Genomic DNA, 23,976 nt, shown 5'->3' on the forward strand with positions numbered 1-23,976 from the left:
TTTGTTTTAAGACTAATTTTTGATTAAGTATAGTTAAGTCCATCTGTATCAATAGATATAAGTGGGTAACTTAATCCTAGCTCTCTTTCTCTGCCAGTGAGAAAAGCTCTGGGTATAGGCAGAACCAACATCTGTCCTGTTCTGGTCCATTGCATGGGTTGAGATAGTACTTTTCATTTCAAATATATCAAAAAGGTAGGACCACCGTTCAGGGTGCAGCAGGTGCCGGGGGTGGGTGGGGTTAGTTACAACCCATGCAATGGGCCAGAACAGGACAGATGATGGTTTTGCCTATACCCAGAGGGACTTTTCTCACAGAGAAAAAGAGCTAGGATTAAGTTACCCACTTATATCTATAGATATATTTCAAAGGAAAAGCACTATCTCAATTTCCATCTCTGTTTACTGTTTTATTGCTGCCTAATTAAAAAAATACTGTATCATTTCTATATGTGTATATATACACACACACACACACACACACACACACACACAATGCACACACACATATTTGATTCTGGAATTTGAAAATCAGGTTGGGATGTCTTAATTTAAGAAAGACCAGGTGGCAAATAAATGGACCTGGGGAAAACTTCTCTTTAAGATACTCCCAGATCATCATCCTGAAGGTCAACTCTTCTGGAAAGCTCTCCATTGTCAGCAACAGCCAAGAAATGGCATCCGAGATCCCTTACAGGATTATATACAACATTCACTGCTGGTTATCTGTCAGGGGACAGACAGCCTGGGAGTCATTCTGAGCCAAATCCAATCCAATTAAGGGCCAATTATAGACCTGCTTCCATCGCCAGGACTAGGCTATACCACCAACTGAGCTGGTCTTAGAGCCCCTGGTTGGCAGGGAATCCCAGTGCACGGGAAGAGCACATGGCCTGGATAAGACAAAACAGCTGATAATGCCCAGAGACCAAAACAGATGGCATATGAAGCTGCATCAGAATGACCCCTGAGTCACCTCACCATCTCACTGCAACTCCATAACTAACTGCAGACTCTGTTTTCTCCTGGGTGGTACCCTTCCTCACTAGGTGATGAAATCATAAAATGCCAAGAGGTGATGGGCAAGGCTTCAGTCCTGTACTCAGGGGCAACCTGCTGCAATCGTGCAATCTTGGCCACAGTGCTAACTAGAAATACAGTGCCTGGATACCCACATCACTGCTGACAACCTCACTGAACATGTAGGAGTTCAAATGCCAAGAAACTTGAGTTAGAAATTTGTGTTAGGTAAAAATAAAACTCTATTAAAAATCAAAACAACTGCAAATTTTGGCTGGCACTTCCAACCGACTGAGACAATTTCAGGTCCACATTCCAGCATCCACTAGTGTAGTTGTTTCTCCAGGCTGACTTTGTGTGTCTGATCTGCCAATCTGAGAAGCAAGCTCGTCTCTATATTTAACTGAGATCTTGAGGAGAGTGGGGACAAGGCAGCACCAAGGACAGCATCCTGTGGGCTATGGCTACAGAAACTCTTCAGTCTGGCCTAAAGCAGTGGTTCTCAAACTTTCTCAAACATCAGCACCATCTGGAGGGCTTCCTGAAACTTAGAATGCTGGGCCCCACCTCCAGACTTTCTGATTCTATAGGTCTGGGGTGGGCCTGAGAATTTGTATTTCTAACACGCTGGTGGTCTGGGGGCCACACTTGGAGAACCACTGACCTAGAGCCCTCAGTCTAGATTGTTTAGGTCTGGACATTCCAAATCCCCTAACTATTCCAGTATCTGGTCCACAGTTTTATAGCTAGTATCCAAAGGTATAGAAAGCAACTTGGCCACATTTCATTGCTGAAATTCAGATAACATGATGCGTTGATGAAGCAACAGTCATTAGTCCTTACAATAGTGCTTCCAAGGGTCAGGCACTGTCCCAAGTACTCTACCTCATAATTCTTAAATAAGTTACTATACATAAGAGCTGCATTTTACAGGTGAGAAAACCGAGGCACAGAGAAGCTACATAACTTGCCCAAGGTTGCACAGGATGCACTGTGTAAATTATGAGAGATAATCATAATATAATGCATGAGGAATAAGGCATCAACTTACCTACCAGTCACTTAATCTCACTGATACAATATTCATTTCTGTAACTGTTAAGTTTTAACCCTGATATAGTCCAAGGGTTGGCAAACCAGGGTCCAGGGAACAAATATAGCCCATTATCTGATTTTCAATTAAAACTTTTAATTAATTTTGAGATAATTTTATTTTATTTTTTTAAATTTTATTTTATTTTTAAACTTTACATAATTGTATTAGTTAATTTTGAGATAATTTTAGACTCGCATGCAGTTGTAACAAATAATACAGAGATCTCTGGATGCAGTGATTGGCAAGAAATAAGAGGAGTCACTTTTCCAATCTCTATAGAAATATTTCTAAGGAAGGCCTTGCCAAATTTCAGGTATATGCAGAGACCAAAAAGCCAGGTATGATCATCTTCATTCAAGCATACTGTTATGGATGTCCAGGCAGTGGGAATAAAACACAGAAGATGTTCTAAATTTGAACATCTTTCAAGTCCAATACAAAACAGGGCCAGGATCCCAGCTACCTGGCTGATTGATGGGCAGTTGTATAGCTTTTCTCAAATATTATGACATAAGAACTGAAGCCAGTTTCTGAACAACTGACTTATTTTTATTCTAGTTCCTTTAGTTTTGGGGTCAGGCAGCAGCAGGTTGCTGGGTACAGTTAGACCATCCTCAGTGCTGACTACACACTAGGATCACCTGGACTTGCCTGAGCCCCTCCCAAAAAATAAGGGAGGGTATGCTTCACAAGACCCCCAGCTGAGTCCAATGTGCAACTTGTGTCAGAGGGACTGGGTTAGAGAATGTTTCTCAGATCCTCCATGGACAAACCAAACTGAAATATTTCTTGTTTGGAAAAGTATCTCTTTCATTGAATGTGAAGATGGTTGCAATGAAAGTCTCTTAAATGTGGAAAACAGCCACACATTCTTTGAACGCCAGGCAGCATCTATATCCATTTATTCAGAGGGTGATCCCTGGTGAGCCACAACCTCTGTTTGGGATAGGACATGGGGAAGAGATACTGAAGTATCCAGACTACCACATGAGTTCAGAACAATAGCCATGTTGGGTTTAGAAGGGGCTGAAGATATGGTGGTTCCCACTAGTGAGTGTGCTATATGCCTTGTTAGTGTTGTGTGTCTATTCCAAGATACACAGAGTCATATCATCACAGGTAAGGGTGCCATCAATGTCTCTCAGTCTAACCAAGGTCCAGGCCGATGCAAAGGGCCTGCTTTCCAGATATCTCCCACGCCCTGGAGAGTCACTTGAGTTTAACCATTAACTCAGCAACTTTGAACCCCTCTCCCAATTCATCTCAGACTAAAAACTGCTAGGGGTGCTGTTTCCTCCAGTTGCACCCTTTGGAATGACTCATTAAGAGCAGAGCCCAAGTAAGTCCCCATTCCACTGAAGTTTGCTTTAACAAGTTGAGTGTCTAGATGTAAACACAATGTAAGTGGGGTTTGTATGATATGCTAAGGACTAATTGCTGCTTGCTGAACTATGGCACTGTAAGCTTTGGTTCAAGGCCAGCCAGCTGTGTTGGTCTGCTTCCACAAAGGGGAATCCATGAGTTCTTAGGATGGCAAGTCTCTAGAGACTGGCTACTTGTCTTTTTAGAAATGCCCAAAGCAATATGGTCTTATCCTGCAGCTAGGATCTGGTTTTTGAGATAAACAAAATGCCAACTTTGAGATTCCCATTAATAACCTCTACTCACTGACATATAAAATATAAGAGCTGGACTTGGCCCAAGGCAACTGTATTAGTTATATATTGCTGTATAACATGGAGAAGGAAATTGCAGCCTACTCCAGTATTCTTGCCTGGAGAATCCCAGGGACAGAGGAGCCTGGTGGGCTGCCATCTATGGGGTCGCAGAGTCGGACACGACTGAAGCGACTTAGCAGCAGCAGCTGTATAACAAAATTACCCCAAACCTAGCAGCTTAAAGCAAGAATACTATCTCAGAGTTTCTGTGGGTCAGGAGTTCACAAGTAGCCGAGCTGTGTGGTTCTGGCATCCCTGATGATGTTGCAGTCAAGATATTGGCTGGGACTGTAGTCATCTGAACCCTTGAGTAAGATTAGAAGATCCTCTTTTAAGATGGTGTACTCTCACCACTGGCTGATTGATGATGACAGTTATCAGGAGGTCTTGGTACCACTGGGCTGCTTGAGTGCCCTTACAACATGGCAGCTGGCTTCCCTCAGACCCAATGATCTAAAAGAGAGCAAGGTGGAAGCTGCAATGATTTTTAAGACCCAGTCTTGGAAGTCACACCCTGTCATTTCTGTAATATGCTACTGATTACACAAGTCAGCCCTACTCAATGTTGAATACTCAATATGAATAGCAGGTGGCAAGACTCACTGGGGTTCACCTGGGAGGATGCCTACCTCAGAAACCTAACCCCTACCCCTCTTTTCTTTTTTTTTTTTTTACATTTGACAGAACTGAGGTCTGGAGAAGTGAGGTTTTGCCCAGCGTCACATAGCGTTAACATCTCAGTGTTTGCTTTTCTTTCAACCCTACTGATCCCCATCATTCACAATTTCTTATATTTATTTAAAACACCAAATGTTGTTTATCTTGGGGGAGATTAGAAAGATTACTTCCAAATGTGAAGCCAGTTTCCCTGATGTTTTTAACAGCAGACGCTTTCATAAACCAGACAACATACAAGCAAAGCACAAACTCTGAGCACTAGGGAAAGGTCTCTCTTCACTTCCCTGAGTCATTAGGCAGCAGGCGCTCCAAAGGGAGGGAGGAGAAAGCAGAAACTCTTAGGTAGGGCAAATTCAGAAGTAAGCTAAAAAGTCAAGGTTGAAGGGATAAATCAGCTTGTGTACTGCTCCCTCTCCTCGGTTTGTTCTCATATTGTGATCGTGTTCCTATTCTCTTTTGATTTGGGAGGGTGAAAACAAAAACAGGAAAAAAGCAGAGAGTAACACCAGAAATCAGACTGATGGAAGGGTGATCCTCCTTAGAAGTTACTGTCTCATTAGTCCAAGAAGAAAGGCAGTGATCAACCAGAGAAGACTCCCTAGAAGAAACACAGAATTTTTCTTCTATAAAAATTTGTTTCTGAAAACACACACACACACATTTTTAAGCACAAAACTCAAAACTGCGATAAATACCATCAGCTCCTTTGTTTTCAGGGTCCTCTTTGAAACAGCCATCTTCTAAAAAGGACAGCAACCAGAAAGAAACCACTTCTATAATCTCTCTCCCTTTTCTAACAGTTAAAAAACAACAAGACCTGTCATCTCTGATCAACATAACTAGTCAGGAGACAGGACAACTTTCTCTCTGCCTGACCTATTTTGTCTAATGGGGTCCACTCTTTCACCCTCTGACAAGCCACCTTTTCTTCTGAGTTCCATTTATAGCAGGGCTGTATTAATGGTTAAATCATTAGGAACAAGTCCGTTTCCCTCCCAAGGCTTATTTCCTGTTCAATAAATTAAGCCATGAGATCGGAAGACTGTCCATTTCTGCTTTATTGAAGCTCAGATTCTTCCTAGCCCACAAACTACTGGGCACTGACAGGTGAGAGCCTGGCCGGCAGTCTGTGGTCATTTGTGATTTGTCTCATACTTTGTTCTCTGAGTAAAGTGGGAGGCCCTTGGGAACCTTCCTAAGCCCCTGCTGGAGTCTGAGACTGGAGCGGAGATGTTTCAGCACTTGGACAAGTGCTGTGAGTTTCTTAGATGTCTGACCCTTGTTGTTACCTTGAAAGAAGGTTTGTGAGCTCCATTCACCCACCATGCTTGTTGCTGCCATGCACGTGACCTCTCTGAGCAATCAGAGCATTAGTGGCCCACAGCTCTCAGAGTGACCTGTGCCTTTCATTCCCTAAAGCCTTTTCTCCCTGGTTTTTCATCACCAGAGCCCTGCAGCAAACAGGATTTTTTTAAAAAAGTAAAAACACAAAGCGATAAACAGGCCGTCCTGACAAACAGCCCTTAGTGGCTCCTCACTGCTCCCAGGGCCTGCACTAACTGACTCAGGCTCACCAGGTTCTCCCAACAGGCATTTCTGCCCACCCAGGGCATCCCTTGCTCCAAGCCAGCTCATGGAGGTGCCAAGCTGAATCTAGGCTTTTATACATGCTCAGAGTATTATTTTCCAATTTCTCTCTTTCCCTTCCCATGAGCAGGCTAACTCTTACCCATCATTCAGGTCTCAGTTTAAATACGATTTGGGAAAAGCCTTTCCATAGCCCCTCAAACTGATAAAGCATCCACAGTTTTCTGTGTTGGTCCCCTCATGGCTGCACCCATCACCATGGAGGAATGGATTGCCATCACTTACTTTATTGTCTGATTTTCCTTCTAGATGATCAGTGCCATGAAGGGGTATAACCTACCCATTGGTGTGTCCACAGTGCCAACCTAATACATTTTCTGGCATACAATATAACCAAAATAAAACCAGGCATCTGGTTTCCACCTTTAAGACCGTTTAAGTACAGTCTCCTCCAAAAGAAACATCAATTGATCACTGAAAGTGGTCTCAAAAAGGAATGCAAACCTTCACCTAAGATTAACATTGTAAAGTGACCTAAAAATTCTTGACCCATTATTAGTCTATGATTTCTTCTCATTCATTCTTTCCCCAGAGTCCAGTTATCCACTGATTGCCCCGGTCCTTCTTTTTTCTGTAATTTCAACTCAGTTCATTGCTTCCAATACTCCTCTCCACCCATTTAGTCCCCCAGGGGCAAAATGCCATCCCTTTCACTGAGAACTACTTCCTAAGACCCTTGATTCTCAAAGTGTGCTCCATGGACCAACAGCAACAGCATCCCCTGTGAGGTTTGCTAGAAATGGACAGCCCTTGGCCCCCACCCCAGGTTTCCTGAGTCAGAATCTGCAGCTTAACAGGATCCTCAAGTGCTTCCTCTGGACATTAAAGTCTGAGAAGTGCTTCTAGGCCAGCGGTTCTCAACCTTGGCTGCACATCAGAGGCCCAGGAGATCCCACCCCCAGAGATGCTGGTGTCATAGTTGTGGGGCAGCCTGGACCTCGGAATTTTTAATAATTCCCCAGGTGATTCTGATGTGCAGCCAAATTTGAGCTCCTGTTCTGGGGGATTTAAAGAAACTCACCCCTCCGCAACTTAGGGAGTGATTTTCCAAAACTTCTAAATAAAACCCCATATCTCCAAAGCAATGCTTTTCTTTTCATGAACATCTGTTTTTGACCTCTTGTCACTTTTAAGGTGATAAAATTAAGGACCTTTGATAATGGCTTCAAAAGGTAGGATTTGGCAAGGTCTGATGCTGTAAAGAGCAATATTGCATAGGAACCTGGAATGTCAAGTCCACGAATCAAGGCAAATTGGAAGTGGTCAAACAAGAGATGGTAAGAGTGAATGTCGACATTCTAGGAATCAGTGAACTAAAATGGACTGGAATGGGTGAATTTAACTCAGATGACCATTATATCTACTACTGCGGGCAGGAATCCCTCAGAAGAAATGGAGTAGCCATCATGGTCAACAAAAGAGTCCAAAATGCAGTACTTGGATGCAATCTCAAAAATGACAGAATGATCTCTGTTTGTTTCCAAGGCAAACCATTCAGTATCACAGTAATCCAAGTCTATGCCCCAACCAGTAACGCTGAAGAAGCTGAAGTTGAATGGTTCTACAAAGACCTACAAGACCTTTTAGAACTAACACCCAAAAAGGATGTCCTTTTCATTATAGGGGACTGGAGTGCAAAAGTAGGAAGTCAAGAAACACCTGGAGTAACAGGTAAATTTGGCCTTGGAATACAGAATGAAGCAGGGCAAAGACTAATAAAGTTTTGCCAAGAAAATGCACTGGTTATAACAAACACTCTCTTCCAACAACACAAGAGAAGACTCTATACATGGACATCACCAGATGGTCAACACTGAAATAAGATTGATTATATTCTTTGCAGCCAAAGATGGAGAAGCTCTATACAGTCAGCAAAAACAAGACCAGGAGCTGACTGTGGCTCAGATCATGAACTCCTTATTGCCAAATTCAGACTTAAATTGAAGAAAGTAGGGAAAACCACTAGACCATTCAGGTATGACCTAAATCAAATCCTTTATGATTATACAGTGGAAGTGAGAAATAGATTTAAGAGCCTAGATCTGACAGATAGAGTGCCTGATGAACTATGAAATGAGGTTCGTGACACTGTACAGGAGACAGGGATCAAGACCATCCCCATGGAAAAGAAATGCAAAAAGGCAAAATGGCTGCCTGGGGAGGCCTTACAAATAGCTGTGAAAAGAAGAGAAGTGAAAAGCAAAGGAGAAAAGGAAAGATATAAACATCTGAATGCAGAGTTCCAAAGAATAGCAAGAAGAGATAAGAAAGCCTTCCTCAGCGATCAGTGCAAAGAAATAGAGGAAAACAACAGAATGGGAAAGACTAGAGATCTCTTCAAGAAAATTAGAGATACCAAGGGAACATTTCATGCAAAGATGGGCTCGATAAAGGACAGAAATGGTATGGACCTAACAGAAGCAGAAGACATTAAGAAGAGGTGGCAAGAATACACAGAAGAGCTGTACAAGAAAGATCTTCATGACCCAGATAATCACGATGGTGTGATCACTGACCTAGAGCCAGACGTCCTGGAATGTGAAGTCAAATGGGCCTTAGAAAGCATCATTACGAACAAAGCTAGTGGAGGTGATGGAATTCCAGTTGAGCTGTTTCAAATCCTGAAAGATGATGCTGTGAAAGTGCTGCACTCAATATGCCAGCAAATTTGGAAAACTCAGCAGTGGCCACAGGACTGGAAAAGGTCAGTTTTCATTCCCATCCCAAAGAAAGGCAATGCCAAAGAATGCTCAAACTACCGCACAGTTGCACTCATCTCACACGCTAGTAAAGTAATGCTCAAAATTCTGCAAGCCAGGCTTCAGCAATATGTAAACCGTGAACTTCCTGATGTTCAAGCAGGTTTTAGAAAAGGCAGAGGAACCAGAGATCAAATTGCCAACATCTGCTGGATCATGGAAAAAGCAAGAGAGTTCCAGAAAAACATCTATTTCTGCCTTATTGACTATGCCAAAGCCTTTGACTGTGTGGATCACAATAAACTGTGGAAAATTCTGAAAGAGATGGGAATACCAGACCACCTGACCTGCCTCTTGAGAAACCTATATCCAGGTCAGGAAGCAACAGTTAGAACTGGACATGGAACAACAGACTGGTTCCAAATAGGAAAAGGAGTTCGTCAAGGCTGTATATTGTCACCCTGCTTATTTAACTTATATGCAGAGTACATCATGAGAAACACTGGCTGGAAGAAACACAAGCTGGAATCAAGATTGCCGGGAGAAATATCAATAACCTCAGATATGCAGATGACACCACCCTTATGGCAGAAAGTGAAGAGGAATTCAAAAGCCTCTTGATGATAGTGAAAGTGGAGAGTGAAAAAGTTGGCTTAAAGCTCAGCACTCAGAAAACGAAGATCATGGCATCCAGTCCCATCATTTCATGGGAAATAGATGGGGAAACAGTGGAAACAGTGTCAGACTTTATTTTTGGGGGCTCCAAAATCACTGCAGATGGTGACTTCAGCCATGAAATTAAAAGACACTTACTCCTTGGAAGGAAAGTTATGACCAACCTAGATAGCATATTCAAAAGCAGAGACATGACTTTGCCAACAAAGGTTCGTCTAGTCAAGGCTATGGTTTTTCCTGTGGTCATGTATGGATGTGAGAGTTGGACTGTGAAGAAGGCTGAGCACTGAAGAATTGATGCTTTTGAACTGTGGTGTTGGAGAAGACTCTTGAGAGTCCCTTGGACTGCAAGGAGATCCAACCAGTCCATTCTGAAGGCGACCAGCCCTGGGATTTCTTTGGAAGGAATGATGCTAAAGCTGAAAGTCCAGTCCTTTGGCCACCTCATGCAAAGAGTTGACTCATTGGAAAAGACTCTGATGCTGGAAGGGATTGGGGGCAAGAGGAGAAGGGGACGACAGAGGATGAGATGGCTGGATGGCATCACTGACTCAATGGACCTGAGTCTCAGTGAACTCCGGGAGTTGGTGATGGACAGGGAGGCCTGGCGTGCTGCGATTCATGGGGTCGCAAAGAGTCGGGCATGACTGAGTGACTGATCTGATCTGATCTCATTAAAAATAATGATTGGAATGATTTGGGGTGGGGGGGGAGGGAATGAAGGCATTAATTTAAGCTTGCTCGGAGAGCTTTTTATAGAAGAGTCACCAAAACATCCCTCAAAATCTTGCTAATTATAAAACAATTCTGTACTTGAAAAAGAAAACCCAAATAAATGGCAAACACTATTAAGAAAACTGTTTCCCATGAAACAGTACAATTGTATAAAGAGCCCATGCAAATTGGGAAGCAAAATATTAATACCTTAATAAATAAATAAAGGAACTGAACTCACAATTCACAAAAGCAGATGCAGAATTAATAGAGAAGCCATGAGAAAATGAGAACCTCATTAGTAATTAAACGGATATTCAATGAAAAAAGTTACTTGTAATATTCACAATAAGTAATGGGAAAATGATCATGAAACAGGGGCTTGTTCATATCCTCGACAGATAGTCTTCCGTAGAGCAAGTGCTATGCCAGCCTAGGTGACGAGGGTGTGGGCCTTAGTAAATGAAGAAAGTTCCAGCCATTGTGATTATGTCCTCCAACCCAATTAGACCTTGATGGAAGCCATCCTAAAGAGAATATGTGGCAAAAGTTTTGCTTAGTTAAGATAGCAAAATTCATTAAGAACCTAAGTGTCCAATAATAGGATTATGGTTAAGTCAGCTCTTGTATACCCACCTGATGGAATAGTACACATACTATCTGTGATGTGAAAGTGAAAGTGTCAGTTGCTCAGTTGTGTCAGACTCTTTGTAACCCCATGGACTGTATCCCGCCAGGCTCCTCTGTCCATGGGATTCTCCAGGCAAGAATATTGGAGTGGGTTGCCATTCCCTTCTCCAGGGGATCTTCCCAACCCAGGGATCAAACCTGCATTGCAGGCAGATTCTTTAGTGTCTAAGCCACAGGGAAGCCACCAGCTGTGACATAATGAATGATAAATAAAAAAAGAATAGAAACAGTAGAAAACTGGACAAATGATTCAGTAATCAAATTCTGAAATGCTACATGATATCATCTTCATACCGAATATATGCAATATATATTTGTACATTTAAAGCTCCAAGGTGCCCTAACACTAAGAAAATGGTTTATCTGTGTTTGATCCAGTAATCTCAATTTTTCTGACCATGGAAAGTTTTTTTCCCCCTTCCTTCCCTTTCTTTCAAAGGTGAAACTTGCTTTATTGTCTCTTGGAACTAATATTTCTCAAACAAATGAACAAAACCTTAATGATATACAAGCATATATGGTAGTACTTAAGAGCTACGCAAAAATAACAGCCATACATGGGTATATACATATGGAAAAAATTCATTAAGTTGTTCACTTATGATTTGTGCATTTTACTCAATGAAAATATTAACACTACTAAATTCAGAGAAGGCAAAAATATTTTTTAAAATGAAAATTAGGTATTCATTAGGACAAGTACTAGAATGTTAAGTCAAATTATTTTTACACTACAGGTACACTTATACATATCAGCTATTAATTTGAGGTGCCTCTAATACCATCAACATGTACAGACTGATTGTAGGGGCTAGGAGCTCCGGACAAGCATTTAATCTTGGACCAGCCATTAACTAGCTACATGACCTTGGACAAGTGATTCAAGCCCTCTGGAGTTCAATTTCCTAATTTCTAAAATGAGGAGGAATAAGAAAACTCAAGTTTCATCCATCTTTGAAAATAGGTTTACTATTTTGGAAGATTGCAAAGCTTTATAGCTATACTTTTGCTTGATGGTATACCAATATCCAGGTTTTCAAATTGAATACTGAGACTATGGACCACTCACTACCATCGTTACTATGAAAACAAACAAAACAAAATGTCAGTGAGCTTTAAGGGGATCTCTACCCTCTTCCCAGGATACTTTACTGGAGAGAGGGAGGGAGGCCTACATTTATTTCATATGTTCTGTTAACTTTATGTTAAGAAATTGCTTTTCCATTTGGATGTCCCAGGACCTCTGCCTGCCAGAGACCATGCCAGACAGTTCAAAGAGGATACTGGGCATTTCTGATGGAAGTGCCATTGTCCCTAAGTCTCAAATGCTCAGGCCTAAACAACATAGAAGGTTTGCCATCTTTGGAAACTTGAGAACCTCTTAAGACAGCAGTCTACTCGACTTTTTCACCACTTGGTCTTCCTCTGTGTGTTACTGATCCCTGCTTTACTCAGAAGTCTTGGGCCAGTGTTTTTCCAGTAAAATCTGTGGCCCCTTTAGAAACAGGGGGGTCTGTGCTCTGACAGATGGAGACACTGACTGCAAAGCCAAGAGCCACCAATGGTAACTAGTCCTGGATTATGCCCCTGATTCCACAAAGATCTCTACCAACAAGTTCAATATCATCTCAGCTGCCAGTTCCTGACTTGATATCGAAGCCAACAAACTCTCAGTATAATAGGATTAAAAAAAAAAAAAACACCTTTTTGAACTTATTTTTAATGAATTTCACCTGGACATGTACTTTGCCTTCTTAGCATCACTCAAATTCTTCACACCCAGCATGTACACTGCTTGACTGGATTTTAGGTGTAGAATCACACCCCCCAAATCCCCAAATGTCCTGCTCTTTGTGTCTTTCTCATCTCCCTTGTTTTTTTTTTTTTTTTTAAACTAGTAATTAGTAGAAACATTTCAGTTTTTACTTTAGCCACCAAAGGCTTCGTGATGTACCAAAGCCAATTGGCGTGGCTATTTTGCAGTTTAAGGAAAAAGTTTTTACCGAGAGTTTTGTTTCTTTTACTTTATGAGTGGCTGGTGGAGATAAAGTTCTGGGTTTGGAGTGGCCCTGGTGCAGTTTCACACAGTGTGCTTCCTTTGTCCTTGACCTTGGTGTGGAGGGGCACTAAGAGTCGTGCTTGTAGCCGGCACCGCCTTCATCTCTGTGTGGTCACGATGGTCATGTGGGGCAACGCACATGAATGTGCTTTGTAAACTCGAGAGGACTCCACCAATGCCCTCTAACAAACTCCAAAGCTTCAACCAGTGTGCTCCGGGAGCCTGGTCGGCCACTCCATATGGAACTGGGTGGAACATGAGGCATGGCCTTTCTCTTGACGACATTTGAGTGTCACTGTGTTTATGGCTCTATGATTTAGCACCACGCAGGAGGAAGTTATCATTGCACCGCCCCCAGGTGTCTGGGTAAAGGACCAAATGCAGAGTGGTGTTGAGTGGACTCCATTTCCTAAATGATGTATGTGGGGCCGTGGCAAGTATGAGTAACACAGCTATAAATGGGTCATGGCAAGGCGTAAACATCACATGCCCTCAGCCTGGACTTAAGAGTGACACATGGGAGCTGTCTGGGGTATCACCCCTGCCACAGCCAAGGTGTGCTTTTCTCAGTGTGAACTTTTTTGCTTAGGGTAGAAAAGGGATGCCGGGTATCTGGAGAGTGACGTTTCCCACAGGGGGCCTTGCATTCCCCATCATTCTCACCCATGTCCCCGGCAGGAGAACAGGACACAGGAGAATAGCTGACAGCTGTGGTCTAGGCGGCAAAGCAGTGTGGCCCGGGATACCGCCCAACACCCTTGCATTCCAGCACCCCGACAAACAAGTGTGCTTTACAGAAGGGGCAATTTTAGCTCTGGATCCCTTCCCATTGTTCTCAATTTTAAATGTGAGCCCTGACCCAGGTCTCTGAATTCTTGGATTCTGGTCACATAAAGGCATTCTGAGAACACTCGGAGTCCCACCAGGCCAAGGATGGAGACACTGGTCCTCTGGGGGCCCTGCACTCCTGGAAGGACCATTGTGACCTTGGCCATCAGCAATGTCCTGTGTCCAGGGCCGCTGGGCCCTCTCAGATTCTACTGGGGCCGGGGAAGGAGAGGAGAAGCTGAGGGAGGGCAGGGTGGTCTGTAGAATGACAACTCCAGTGACTCTTCTGCTCTGTCTGCTGCCTCCTGCCAGCTCCTTCTACAAGGAAGACCCAGGCTCACTTTGTAGATGAGACGAGGTGACTATGTCAAGTCATTGATTCCTGCATCCCCTTATGAAGCACAGTTAGCTTTTCTTAAATCTCAGTGGCCATGGTAGTCTGGGCAAACTGCGTCAAGGTTTCCTTATGTTTCCAAAACTGTCTTAAAGTCAGAGATGTCCACAAGCTGAACCCAGTCATGAGGGGCATCTTAGGGCTTTTAAGAAAACAGTTGCTGAAGGGTTGCTGCAAAAGGCTCATCCTCTATTTCTCAGGATAGCTATAATTCTAGCCCCATGAGACAGATATGTGAGGGTCAAAGTCCATCTTAAGCCTGTCTCAGAAACGGCTGCAGATGAGGCTTTATAGTCTGGACACTTGTTGGAGAGAAATGTCTCCTCATAGAACAAGCTTCGGTGACAATTTGCTATGAACCATCACCCTTTCCATGCTGTTCAGAGAAGCTCAAGGAATGAATGCCTCGGTTTCAAGGGCAGCTTGTGACGGGCCTCTCCCTTGGCCAGAGAGACTGGCCATATGTCACCGAGCACAGTGACCACAGCAGTAACATGGCTTGGGCACACACTGGCCCTGATGGAGCTATGACTGGGGCCCAGGACAGGTGTGACAGCACAGTGGGGATGCACTGCTGTGTCCTGCCTCTGTGGCCCCTCGCCCACTCCTGCGGCCTCACAAGTATTCCAGTGCCACTTCTCCTGCTCTCAGCCCTCCAGTGCTCCAACTTGCTGGTCCCTAGACTTCTGCTTTGTGTCAGGTGCCAGGATAGGCAAGGGTGTGGAAAAACATGTCCTTCAGAAGGTCACAGCCTACAGGACGGCTATGGTGGGAATGAGATGAGGGGAGAGAGAGGATGTATAGGCAGCTCACTACAATGCAACCGATGATGTGGAGAGCCATGCGGGAGTGGGGGGACTTCAGTTAAGAGTTATCAGCCACTTAACTTCAGTTAAGAGGGAGAGGCCTGAAGGCTTGAATCATGTTATGTGAGCAGTAAGTGGCAACAAACTCAGTGCAGGGTGTGCAAGGGAGACTCAGACTGGCATGGGGGACCCCAGGTGACCCTGGGAAGCTGCTGGTCAACAAAGTGCATTTCAGCCAGGAAATCATGGACTGGGAAAGAGGAAGCATTTTGCTTTTTTCTGGTGAATGACCTACACTGAAAACTGAGTTGCTATGAAAAGGAAATAACTGCTATAAAAATACAGGAGCCAGTGGGGGTACCGTTTTCAGTTCTGTAGTCAATGATGCATTCCTACCTTCCCCTCCAGTTCTAGAACCATCCAAACCTTCCCTTTAAGGGAGTACAAGGGGCCCAGAGCCAGGACACTGGAATTCAAATCCTTTTAACAGCTTTGAGACTTTGAGCTACTTGGTGCTTTGAACTTCTAGGTGTTTCATCCCAACAATGAGTATAATACAACCTGCATCATGGCTACACTACATAAATGTTAAAATGATGCCACGGGCTCTGTCATCTCTATAGAAATACACAGGAAAGCAAAGCTTTCTAAAAGACCTCTGCTGCAGAATTCTCCTTGGGGTTCACTGGCCACAGCTGGGTCCCACAGCTGCCCCAGGCTATAAGAGAGACCGAGAAAGGGAGTATTTGGCCACAAGTCTTCGTAGCAGAGAAAAGCAAAGGAGAAGGGGATTGTGAATGGACACAGAGAGAGCCAAGCCATAGTGACTGCCACAGCAGGTGTAGTAGGGGCGGGGTGACCCTCCTACAGCTACTGGCAAAAAAAAACACAGAACAAAACTATAAAGATTCTATTTCTTAGAAAAGATTCAGCCTATCCACGTAAGTGAAACATGCAAGAAATGGCAGCAAAGAATAATGGAAAACAAAGCGGTGAATAATGTTCAACCATCCTGGCACTGCAAGTGCCTTTAAGAGAAAGGGCATTGTATCAGTTAGCTATGGCTGCATCACCAACCATCTCTGAATCTAATGGCTTAAACCAGAGGTCCCCCACCTTTCTGGCACCATGGACCAGTTTCGTGGAAGAGAATTTTTCCACAGATCAGGGGTGCGGGGGAAGGTTTGGGGATGATTCAAGTGCATTACATTGATTGTGCACTTTATTTCAATTATTATTACATCAGCTCCACCTCAGGCTCATCAGGCATTAAATCCTGGGGGTTGGGGACCCCTGGCCTAAAACAAAAGCATTTATTACTCTGGCTCATCTGTTTGTGGCTCAACTGACCTAGGCTGGGTATCGGTGTGAGCTGGGGGCTGTGCTCATGTTGCCCATCCTTCACTGGGGACCAGTAGGGGGCCTGGGCACACCCTCCTGGTGGCAATGGCAGATGTGCAAGAGAGCAAATCAAAACATGTGATCCCTCTCAAGGCGCAGGCTCAGAACCAGCGCACTTTTGTGTCATTCTCTTGACTGAAGCAAGTCACATGGCCAAGCTCAGGCATGAGGAATCCCATCCTCCTCACGGTGATATGAGGATAGATCTAATGTCGACTTTATACTCTAGAGCTTCAGAAGGAAGTCATCCTCATTTAGTTTGGAATCACTCAGATCCCTAGAGCCAGAACTGATGGTCACAGCTTCTATTCATAGTTCACTTTACCTTCACGGACTCAAGAGGTAAAGTTTTCAAGTGAAAATGAGGTTTTCAATTTCGACCTGTCCCTATCATATTGATTTACAAGCTGTCCCTAAAATATCTCACGGGCACTAACAGGTCCTTTGCTTTTTCCTTTGCAGGCTTGATGTGAAGAATTGAAGAGTAAGAGAATGGATTCAAACAAAAATGGCTCAATAAAAAGTTTTATATATTTGTATGAAGATTATGTACCTCCTGAATGCCTAAGACTCTAGCAGAAATGTCCTGTTTGTACATTTATATCTCTTCCTTCTAGTTGGCTGCACTACTTACTTTATTTTCACATTTGGCAACTTGCAGAGCAAATCGGTTCCAGAATTTACCACTTGGAAGGTGTGGTTTTGAGAAGGGATATGATTTTATAGAGAAGGATACAAAGATATGCATAACAATGATTTTGATGGAAAGTTCTCTAAGCTACTTCCCACACTATTTTGGTCAATATTTGCAATGTATTTGAGTTCTTCACCTTCTAAATTATGTCAATAAACTTTTTATGAGTTCAAATAAATATTTGAGTAAATGTAAAATGTGACTCTAGACTACATTAATTTTCCTATGTTCAGATAGCTACATATTCCCCCACATGGAGAGAAACCAGATGTGAGCACCAACCGAATCCCACACCACCTAAATGGGAGCTTCTTATTCTGAATTATTGGGTACCACAGGTAAAGCTATGGCTGACTGATCATTGCAAAAGAAATATTGCCCGAGGAACTGGGCATCGCTGACATTCCTCCTTCAAGGACAACTTTTATGGTGAGTATATTTTACCTCCATAGAAGCTAAGAAACTCTCTTGGCCCAGATGGAGTAGAGTCCATTATAAGGCACAATAAAGTAAAGCTGAGAGATGAGAATGAAAGCAAGAGACTGCTCATAACTCAGCTGTCCAAAGAACATGAAATGAGTCTCCTACTGCTAAGATGGAGTCTCTATGAAACAATCACAAACCAAGAAGAATTGGTCACGCCCTGCTAGCATCTGCTGAGCTCCTCAGCTATCCCTGTAACTTCACAGTACAAATGAGGACCACAGGGACCACGTCCTTGAGCTCACACTGTTTCAGAGATAAGTGTGTCATTTACTTGGTATGCAGACACCCCAACACCATGACTTTTTTCATCGCTTCACTTCCTGCCATTTAAAAAATGTTGGATGTCCTTTTAAACATTCCAACTGTAAGTTGGTCCTTAGCTTTTCTGTCTCATCAAGATTGGTTTCCAAAAGCAGGACTACCATTGCACCTATGTGACTGGCTGTAGATTAAGGCAGTGCATGATGAGTTTAGGTTTTCCTGAAGGGGCGCCCATCTATCTGGTCGTGGGTCCCAGATATCTCACTGGCCTGTGGGTTAGGCTGATGATCTAAATCTACTGTAGTCATACAGGGCGGGGAATATCAAGCAGAACAAAATACACCAGCTCATCATCTGCAGAACATTCCGCCCCTTCCTAATCAGGATAGTTGGGTAGAGTGACAAACTGTATCTCAGTTTTTCCTTTGTTTATCAGTTAGTTCAGTTGCTCAGTCATGTCCGACTTTTTGCAACCCCATGGACTGCAGCACACTAGGCTTCCCTGTCCATCACCAACTCCCGGAGCTTGCTCAAATTCATGTCCATCGAGTTGGTGATGCCATCCAACCATCTCATCCTCTGTTGTCCCCTCCTCCTCCTGCCTTCAATCTTTCCCAGCCTCAGGGTCTTTTCCAGTGAGTCAGTTCTTCTCATCAGGTGGCTAAAGTATTAAAGTTTCAGCTTCAGCATCAGTCCTTCCAATGAATATTCAGGACTGATTTCCTTTAGGATGGACTGGTTGGATCTCCTTGCAGTCCAAGGGACTCTCAAGAGTCTTCTTCAATACCACAGTTCAAAAGCATCAATTCTTCAGTGCTCAGCTTACTTTATAGTCCAACTCTCACATCCATACATGACTACTGGAAAAACCATAGCTTTAACTAGACAGACATTTGTTGGCAAAATAATATCTCTGCTTTTTAATATGCTTTCTAGGTTGGTCATAACTCTTCTTCCAAGGAGCAAGCGCCTTTTAATTTCATGGCTGCAGTCACCGTCTGCAGTGATTTTGGAGCCCAAGGAAATAAAGTCTGTCACTGTTTCCATTGTTATCCCATCTATTTGCCATGAAGTGATGGGACCAGATGCCATGATCTTAATTTTTTGAATGTTGAGCTTTAAGCCAACTTTTTCACTCTCCTCTTTTACTTTCATTAAGAGGCTCTTCAGTTCTTCTTTGCTTTCTGCCATAAGGGTGGTGTCATCTGCATATCAGGTTATTGATATTTCTCCCAGCAATCTTGATTCCAGCTTGTGCTTCATCCAGCCCAGCACTGCTCATGATGTACTCTGCATAGAAGTTAAATAAGCAGGGTGACAATATACAGCCTTGACATACTCCTTTCCCAATTTGGAACCAGTTTGCTGTTCCATGTCCAGTTCTAACTGTTGCTTCTTGCCCTGCATACAGATTTCTCAGGAGGCAGGTAAGGTGGTCTGGTATTTCCATCTCTATAAGAACTTTCCACAGTTTGTTGTGATCCACGTAGTCAAAGGCTTTGGCGTAGTCAATAAAGCAGAAATAGATGTTTTTATGGAACTCTCTCGCTTTTTCTATGATCCAACAGATGTTGGCAATTTGGTCTCTGGTTCCTCTGCCTTTTCTAAATCCAGCTTAAACATCTGGAAGTTCATGGTTCACATACTGTTGAAGCCTGGCTTGGAGAATTTTGCGCATTACTTTACTAGTGTGTGAGATGAGTGCAACTGTGTGGTAGTTTGCACATTCTTTGGCATTGCCTTTCTTTAGAATTGGAATGATAACTGACCTTTTCCAGTCCTGTGGCCACTGATGAGTTTTCCAAATTTGCTGGCATATTGAGTGCAGCATTTTCACAGCATCATCTTTTAGGATTTGAAATAGTTTGTTTATATATATTAATAAATGATCCATGTTCAGTTTCAAAATTAAATTCAGGTTTAATGTGATAAAAGCCATCTTCATTATTTTAATGAGGTTTCCCAACTCAAATCTGCAGCATAACACAGATCTGAGTCATTAGGCATATTCAATGTATTTGTTTAATTTTTCACTTAATGGGTATTTTATTTTGTTAAGACTCAAATTCACTCTATGGGATCTAGCAAGTTCCATAGTTTATCAGTCATTGGACAGTACATATAATCTAGGGAAAGACAGATTTTATTTTCAGTGAAGTTATAATTTAAAAAAACTCACATGTATCATGCTAAATGGCTCTTTAAAAACTCATACATCACATTGAAACAGTATGATTATTTATCTTACAGGTTTGTAAACAACTGCTTATTATGCAACTTATCCACAGGGGTGGAACAAGGTATTGATACAAGCAGTTGAAGATTTATTAGAAGAGAGAGAAACAATGCTGTTTCGAGGAATTAAGAGCAAGCATAGGGGCTTCCCTGGTGGCTCAGAAGCTAAAAAATCTGCCTGCCACGCAGGAGACCCAGATTCAATTCCTGGGTTAGGAAGATCCCCATGAGAAGGAAATGGCAACACACTCCACTGTTCTTGCCTGGAAAATTCCATGGACACAGGAGCCTGGCGGGTTACAGTCCACGGGGTTGCACACAGTTGGACATGACTGAGGAACTGACACGTTCACTTTCTTTCATAGGGACAGTGGTGATTTTAGTGCCCGTGCTCTAAATGGTCCAACAGTGAGCGATTCTGTTGACAGGTGAGGATGTCTGAGGGGAAAATACAGTCCCTTCATCCATCTCAGCTGGCTGCCCACTGTGGGTGAGGCGGGGGGACACATATCTTCATCTAGAACATCCCCTTGCGTCTCGCCCCATGGCCCCTCCACTCCCCAATGGGATATTTGTGTTCTGTCCTCAAGACTGAGTGAGAGGAGAAGGCCCCTGCAGGGTCTGGGACCGCGTGGGACACCTGAAAAGCTCCTCTGTCTGGAGCAGAAGGCATCTGGAACAAGTGAGGCTCTCTGGAATCATCTCAAGCCCTCACTTCTTATGATTTCTACATTTTGAGAGCACAGATTGGAGGGTAAACAGCTTAGCTTCCAAGGTTACTTCCTGAGTAGCTGAACGACACACCAGAATTTTTGAAGTGAGGTCCAGGGCATGGAGAAGGAAATGGCAACCCACTCCAGTGTTCTTGCCTGGAGAATCCGAGGGATGGGGGAGCCTGGTGGGCTGCCGTCTATGGGGTCGCACAGAGTCAGACACAACTGACGCGACTTAGCAGCAGCAGCAGCAGCAGCCAGAGCATGGGGCATGATAATTACCCAAACAAATCCCTCATTTTGAACTAGAGTAGTTAGAGGATTTACACGAAGCCTCTTGTTAGCATTAGGTCCCTAGAAGGAGTGCCACTGATGTGGCCATGCCATTCTATGACATGCCCTCTCTTACATTCTTGGGCTCATGTAGAATTAGGTTCCCCGCTGCAAGATAAGATGTGGAAAAGTTCAGGCAGAATGAGAACAGAGCTTATTTGGTTTCAAGGACCACAGGTTGATCAATTAACACCAGTTTCCTTCGAAGGCGTGTGGCATTATCCCACTGCTTTGCAATCTTCAGCTTTGAAAAGACACTTCATTTAACTTGGTAGTTGATGCTCCCTTGGGATTTTAACCTGCTGCTGAATATATGCATCAATGGGGCCCACTGCTAGTTCCTTGCCTCACACAACATTACTGAAATTGCTGTGCTCCTCCAAAGGAGATGATATATTGCCCCAACGTTTGGATGCAATTGTGTATTCAGTCAACAAGCTACGCACGGTGCGACCTACTCAGGGTAACACCAGTTGCCAGCAGGTTGCTGGGCAAAGAAAACCCTTTGAGGTCATATACTGAGTTCATTTATTTCTCTAAGCGAATGACCAAACTTGTCAAAAAAAATGTATGTGCTGATTATAAAAGATGGGATTCAGTTGCAAAATAAGATCACAGCCATAACAACACCTTCACCTTTTTTTCAAAAAAAGAAAAACAACCTTGATTAACTAATTGTTTTCAGATTCTGGGCTGCACTTGGCCTCATATCCCTCAACCCTATGCCTGTTTATTGCAGGAGAAAAGAACTCCCATAACATCTGACTTCGGTGCAAAATAATTCAGTGCCACACCAGACTAAGAGTGTGCACACTAGGAGATAACAGGGCTCTTTTTCTTATGACCTGCTTTTACCCTCGTTCAGTGAGAATACTGTCAAGAAGCAGATTCCAGGGGGAATGAGGACTCTCCCCTTGGGCTTCAGATGCCTGCAGCTGAGCTGCAAAGCAAAAGGTGGTCTGCGCTCTAAAAATGTCATTTTGAACCTGATCATGAGTTGGGCAGAGTGATGGGGAGAGGAGGCACAAGTGGAATTTCACCCCGGTGGGCAGGCTGCTCTCAACAAACAGAAGAAGCTCTAGGCTTCTCTGCAAACCTTTCCTGCTCCCTAATATTGCTTAGGACTCTATGGTGCACTAGATGAGGGAGGGTCCTGGAGGAATTTCACATATGACATTCAATCCACCAGCCCACACAAGTCCTGCTGCCTCACAGCTGATGGCAGGCTTTAGGCAAAAACGAAACAAAACCCCACAAAAACAACCAAAAAAAACAAAAACAGGGAAGGTTTTGAGGTTTATTTATAGCTTTGTTTTGCTCTGCTTTCTACTGTGTCTTCTGGCTCCAGCCACACACACACACACACAAAGATCTTGGGGCTCAGCAGTTCTCACCCTCCTCGACCCACTTCTATGGGGCTGGACACCCACCAGGTCCTGGACATTTCTGCTCGGTATTGGCAATTAGGCCTTTGCCTAGTGTTCTAAAATCATCTGGGGGAACCCAACTTTATTATAATTTCTTGAAAATGGTATGTTGCATTTATTTAAACTTGCAGGCAAGGAAACAGGCATAGCTGTCTCTAGTGATTAATAACAATTGTGCATAGACCACGATTCTTTAAATCTCAAAACACTCCCCAAACACCCCATCCCCAACCTAGTATTTTCTAAATCTCAAAGTCATTGCCAGGCAGGCATCATGGTTGATGATAATGGTTGAGGAGGGAGAGGCAAGGTGCTCCACTTGGAATCCAGGCAAACCACACACACACCCACACCCACAGTGGGGAATTCACAAGGAGGAAATAAGAGATGTCCCTAAATGACAGACCCAGTTCGTACGTGGGTACTTAGTCTCAGTCATGTCTGATTCTTTGCAACCCCATAGACTGTAGCCCACCAGGCTTCTCTGTCCATGGGGTTTCCAAGACAAGGATACTGGAGTGGGTTATTTCATTTTCTAGGGGATCTTCGTGACCCAAGGATTAAACCTGCATCTCCTGCATTAGTAGGCGGATTCTTTACCTCTGAGCCACCTGGGAAGCCTGACAGGCCCAGCGGTAGACTCCAGACTCCGTAGTTAGATCCAGGTGAACTTCCGGGACCACTGACCTATAGATTCAACATTGTGACTCTACTTCACTCCTTGCTTATTTCCCTAGACTTCTCCCAACATATTTTCTTCACCAGTTTGGGAAAGGAACTCTCCCCTTTCTGTGGCTCTGGAATCTTCCCATCTGGATAACTGGACTCCAGCTGCAGATTCTAAACCAAAATGACTGTGGCATTAATTTCCTTGGAGAGCATGCTTCCACCAGAAGCTTTACAGTATCTGCCACCCTGGAGTCTTTCATTTCATTTAGCTCTGGATCTAAACAATAATGCCTATTGCTGGCTGGAAAATAAACCGTGGGAACTGGCATGTTTGTTTATGAGAGGTCACTGGGCACAGCACTGGCAGTGGCCTGGTATCCCCCAGACATTTCGTTTAGGGGCCGAGTGGAGGCGATGGTCTCTAATAGATGCACCATTAGGCCAGACCTACATCTGAAAGCTTTGTTGATTCAGATATTCAGTAATTAAGTTGTGGGCCAGCGAGCACATTATCTGCAATCAAACATGTCCCTGATCAGTGATTAGATGGGCAAACATGTGACCTCATTGTCTCCGCCAAAGGATGGTTATGTAACAGTCTCTCATCCTCGGAACCATGGTTATGTGCCAACTTTTCATCCCAGTCAATAAGCAGAAATCACTAGCTGTGGTTCTGGGATTCAGATTTTCAAAATGACTGCCTTCTCCTTTGGAAGCTTGATTGCCTTCGACC

General features: G+C 43.6%; 1 protein-coding gene across 1 annotated transcript in view; it reads left to right on the top strand.

Moving 5' to 3' along the window:
- Positions 1–17,316, top strand: part of SMPX (small muscle protein X-linked) — a 53,210-nt gene extending 35,894 nt beyond the window's left edge. Inside the window, exon 5 of the mRNA NM_001037626.1 lies at positions 16,888–17,316. The gene's annotated coding sequence lies outside the window, so the exon portion shown is untranslated. The remainder of the gene's footprint in view (positions 1–16,887) is intronic.
- The last annotated feature ends 6,660 nt before the right edge of the window (positions 17,317–23,976 follow it).

This window comes from Bos taurus, chromosome X, assembly GCF_002263795.3.
Source record: "Bos taurus isolate L1 Dominette 01449 registration number 42190680 breed Hereford chromosome X, ARS-UCD2.0, whole genome shotgun sequence".
In the NCBI taxonomy this organism is placed as follows: domain Eukaryota; kingdom Metazoa; phylum Chordata; class Mammalia; order Artiodactyla; family Bovidae; genus Bos; species Bos taurus.